Source organism: Aplysia californica, unplaced genomic scaffold (genome assembly GCF_000002075.1).
Source record: "Aplysia californica isolate F4 #8 unplaced genomic scaffold, AplCal3.0 scaffold02100, whole genome shotgun sequence".
NCBI classification, from domain to species: domain Eukaryota; kingdom Metazoa; phylum Mollusca; class Gastropoda; order Aplysiida; family Aplysiidae; genus Aplysia; species Aplysia californica.
The window spans coordinates 36,982-41,576 of record NW_004799370.1 but is presented as its reverse complement, the minus strand read 5'-3'; the positions used below and the strand labels follow the sequence as shown (position 1 = coordinate 41,576).

The 4,595-nt window shown below is 56.3% G+C and overlaps 1 long non-coding RNA gene across 1 annotated transcript; it reads left to right on the top strand.

Annotated features, from left to right (window-relative positions):
• The first annotated feature begins 1,539 nt into the window (after positions 1-1,539).
• On the top strand, positions 1,540-2,556 carry LOC118479090. Its single transcript, XR_004859468.1, has 3 exons — positions 1,540-1,681; positions 1,722-2,317; positions 2,530-2,556. It is a non-coding gene; the product is annotated as an uncharacterized LOC118479090 (long non-coding RNA).
• Positions 2,557-4,595: the final 2,039 nt, after the last annotated feature.

The window sequence follows — 4,595 nt, the reverse complement described above, 5'->3', positions numbered from 1 at the left end:
AGAGAGAGAGAGAGAGAGAGAGAGAGAGAGAGAGAGAGAAGCTTGGTGAGAAGGGTGCCCTGACTCACCATTGGTCCATTCAGGGTCGAGTTGCAGATGATTGGTCGAGAGCCCGGTCCTCTGCAGCTTTATTTTCAAGTTTCGACATGACACGACACCGTTCTGCAGCTTTATTTTCAAGTTTCGTCATAAACACACACACACACACACACACACACACACACACACACACACACACACACACACACACACACACACACACACACACACACACACGTACACAGACACACACACACATACATACAAACACACGCGGGTGCGTGCACACACACACACACACACACACGTATGCTAACACATGCACGCTTACACGCACGCACACCAAAGCACTCACCCCTTTCCTGTTAAGTCTTTTTGTTTCTCACCCTTACCGCCGGACAATCTTGCCCGCCAACAACATCAACTCTATTTGTGTAAACACACACACACACACACACACACACAGAGAGAGAGAGAGAGAGAGAGAGAGAGAGAGAGAGAGAGAGAGAGAGAGAGAGAGAGAGAGAGAGAGAGAGAGAGAGAGAGAGAGAGGATGCTCTCCATACGTCAGCTCGCGACTCGTGCGGCGCGCTTCGGACAACGTACTACTCAGCGTCCATCCTACGGGGCGAGAGTTATCACCATGCAAATGCTGCCAGACTACTGCCGGGAGGTCAAGTCGGAAGAACGAAACACACACGACCTCAGGAGCCAGTCCATACCAGGAGTTCGGCAGATGCAGGTCCAGACAGAAAGGGCCATCGCACTTGTTGCTAAAGGTCGGCCCCACACGGGAAAAAACCCAGTCCATGAGACCCAAAGCGGTGTCCGCTCGAGCCCGATCCGAGTTCCCCATCCGCCGGTGGGATCATAGGTTGTGCCACCAGGCTGTTAAAGTCTCGCCTCACCCGGGACGAACCCTGTCAATGAAGTCCGACTAGTGGCCTGTTCCAGCACGAACCTACTCCCCCACATATATACGTGTCGGCGCGTTTTATGTAGACTGCCGGCTGCACTGTCCCATAAGCACCATGTTACGTAACAGACAAAATTCCGGCCCTCCGCGCGCAACCCCCTCCTCCCCCCGGTAGCCACCCCACACGACAAGAGGGGCCGCCCCCTGCCCCCCTCACCGCGTGCACCCCCCTACCCACAAACGATATCCCACCAGCATTGGTGGGCGGCAACCTCACCGGGGCTGTCAGCCGCCCCCGATGCCCCAGCCGAGGGGGGTCCGTTGCCGGAGGTGGGGGTCCGTTGCCAGAGGTGCCTGGGCCTAGGCTGTTCCCCGCACCCACAGTCGTCCCTGCGGGCCCCCGCCGGCTCACAGGCACCGGGAGCGCACGTGGGACACCCTGGGCCAGGGGGCCGCCCACCGAGGGCCCGGGGGCCGCCCACCGAAACGCGACCGTCACTGGTATTTCGGCAAATTTACCCAGAAATCGCCCTCCGGCCGGGATATAGAGGCCTCGCCGAGAGCGAGCGCCGCAGTTGACAAAATTGTCATTTCTATCGGGAGATCGGCCTCCTCCCGAGTAAAAACGGACAGGGAATCGCAGTTTGCCCCGGCCGCCGGGAGTGCCCGTAGTGCCCCGCTACAGTGCCCCGACACTTACCTGTGCACTGGGGTTCGTTGGCAGAGGTAGGGGTCCGTTGGCAGAGGTAGGGGTCCGTTGGTAGAGGTAGGGGTCCGTTGGCAGAGGTGTGTGGGCGCAGGGGTCCGTTGGCGGAGGTGGGGGTCCGTTGCCAGAGGTGAGGGTCCGTTGCCAGAGGTGGGGGTCCGTTGCCAGAGGTGCCTGGGCCTAGGCTGTTCCCCGCACCCACAGTCGTCCCTGCGGGCCCCCGCCGGCTCACAGGCACCGGGAGCGCACGAGGGACACCCTGGGCCAGGGGGCCGCCCACCGAGGGCCCGGGGGCCGCCCACCGAAACGCGACCGTCACTGGTATTTCGGCAAATTTACCCAGAAATCGCCCTCCGGCCGGGATATAGAGGCCTCGCCGGGAGCGAGCGCCGCAGTTGACAAAATTGTCATTTCTATCGGGAGATCGGCCTCCTCCCGAGTAAAAACGGACAGGGAATCGCAGTTTGCCCCGGCCGCCGGGAGTGCCCGTAGTGCCCCGCTACAGTGCCCCGACACTTACCTGTGCACTGGGGTTCGTTGGCAGAGGTAGGGGTCCGTTGGCAGAGGTAGGGGTCCGTTGGCAGAGGTAGGGGTCCGTTGGCAGAGGTGTGTGGGCGCAGGGGTCCGTTGGCGGAGGTGGGGGTCCGTTGCCAGAGGTGGGGGTCCGTCACTGGAATTTCGGCAAATATACCCAGAAATCGGCCTCCCCCGGGATATCGAGGCCTCGCCGGGAGCGAGCGCCGCAGTCGACAAAATTGTCATTTCTATCGGGAAATCGGGCTCCTCCCCACAAGAACGCGGAGGGGACCGCGGGGTGCACCGGGGTCCGTTGGCGGAGGTGTGTGGGCGCAGGGGTCCGTTGCCGGAGGTGGGGGTCCGTTGCCAGAGGGTGGGGGTCCGTTGCCAGAGGTGCCTGGGCCTAGGCTGTTCCCCGCACCCGCAGTCGTCGCTGCCGGGACCCCGCCGGCTCACGGGCACCGGGAGCACACGGGGGACACCCTGGGACACACGCACAGCGCCCACCGAGGGCCCGGGGGCCGCCCACCGAAACACGACCGTCACTGGAATTTCGGCAAATTTACCCAGAAAGCGGCCTCTGCCCGGGATAGCGAGGCCTCGCCGGGAGCGAGCGCCGCAGTCAACAAAATTGTCATTTCTATCGGGCGATCGGGCTCCTCCCGAGTAGAAACGGGGCGGAGAGTGCGGCGAGACCCGACAGCCGGTGGCTGCCTCGCTTGCGCCCCGGCCCTAGGACGCCGACACACGTGCGTTGGGGTCCGTTGGCAGAGGTGCCTCGGGTCTGTTGACAGAGGTGGGAACTTTGTCATTTTTATTCGAATTTTTTTTTCTTTTTTTTCCCTTGATGTACGGCAGCTTGCTTTTGTGTGCAACTGTCCGTTCATTTTTTAAAATTTGTTAGATTATTTTTAAGTTTCTATTTTTATTTAAAATTTATTTATTTTTCTTTACAGATCAGAAGAAAAAAGAAAACCCTCCTTTTTTGTGGGAGCTCTCCTAGGATAACACCCAAGATGCACACACACACACACACACACACACACACACACACACACACACACACACACACATACACACGCATACACATATACATACACACACACATGCACGCACACATCCTCTCCTTTTAGCATATCTTTGCACATAAGCGTAGTAATGCGCAGTCGAATGCACACGCACTGGCACACACACGCACGCACGTACGCACGCATGCACGCACACACACACACACACACACACACACACACACACACACACACACACACACACACACACACACACACACCACACACACACAAACACACACACACTCACACACAATGTGCGCCCATATGTGTGTACAGAGAGAGAAAACTCGTAACCCCAAGACTGAGGACGGAGCAGCTAAACGTAGAGATACTAGGCCGCTTTTCCCTTCACATTCCTTATACCTCCATGCACGCCGCAACCCCGAGAAAGCCTCTGTCTACTTTCTCTCTATCCTGACGAGCTGGCCGCTGATTGGTCCGTCGTCCGCATACCATATACCTCCCTAAGAGAAGGGGTTCTGTCGATCCGAGCAGTGCGTGCGAGGTGGAAGAAAAGTTGCGAAAACTGTCATGGCGGACTTTTCAGCCAACCGACTGTCTCCATTCCGAAAAATTCGCAAACGGAGAGCGGTGGTTATCTGAAAAGTCCGCCATGACAGTTTTGGCTCCTATTTTTCGTACGCTTCGCCTCGCTCTGTCTCCCTCAGTATAAAAGGTGCTGGCGTCGCGCTGAACAGGCAGTTCTCAGTTCTCAAAAATTAATCAGTCATCATGTCTGGTAGAGAGAGAGAGACCCGCTGTCCCTCTGTGTGTTGCCGCGTGTCCACTCGTGTGCTCCTTTGTGCGCTGTCGTGTGTCCCTTCCTCCGTGTGGTCAGTCGTGATATGGATATGGGTAGGGTAAGTTGATATTTTCTTGCTCCGGTGGGATGTGTTGCGTTGCGTTGCGTTGTGATTGATGTGTTGTAGCAGTGATTTGTTATTGATGACGATGTGATTGGAATACTAATAGTGATGTGATATCGATTGTGTTGTGTCGGTGACATAATATGACTTTTAGAGCACAGTTTGGAGTATCATTGAGTTCCTTTCAGAATACGGATTATGTATCTAGCTGAACACTAGCTGTTAACGATCATTCTTCGCTTATGTCGTGCATGTGACTGCTAGTCTCTTATTGAGTTTGTTTTAGGTAAGTAGTTTACGGCGCTCGCTGTTTGTGAGTGCAAGTGTACAATTATATCATTATGTTTATGTGTAGAGGAGAGGATGTGTGACAGTGTGTTTGTGTGTGTGTGTGTTTGTGTGTGTTTGTGTGTGTGCGTGCGTGTGTGTACGTGTGTGTGTGTGTGTGTGTGTGTGTGTGTGTGTGTGTGTGTGTGTGTGTG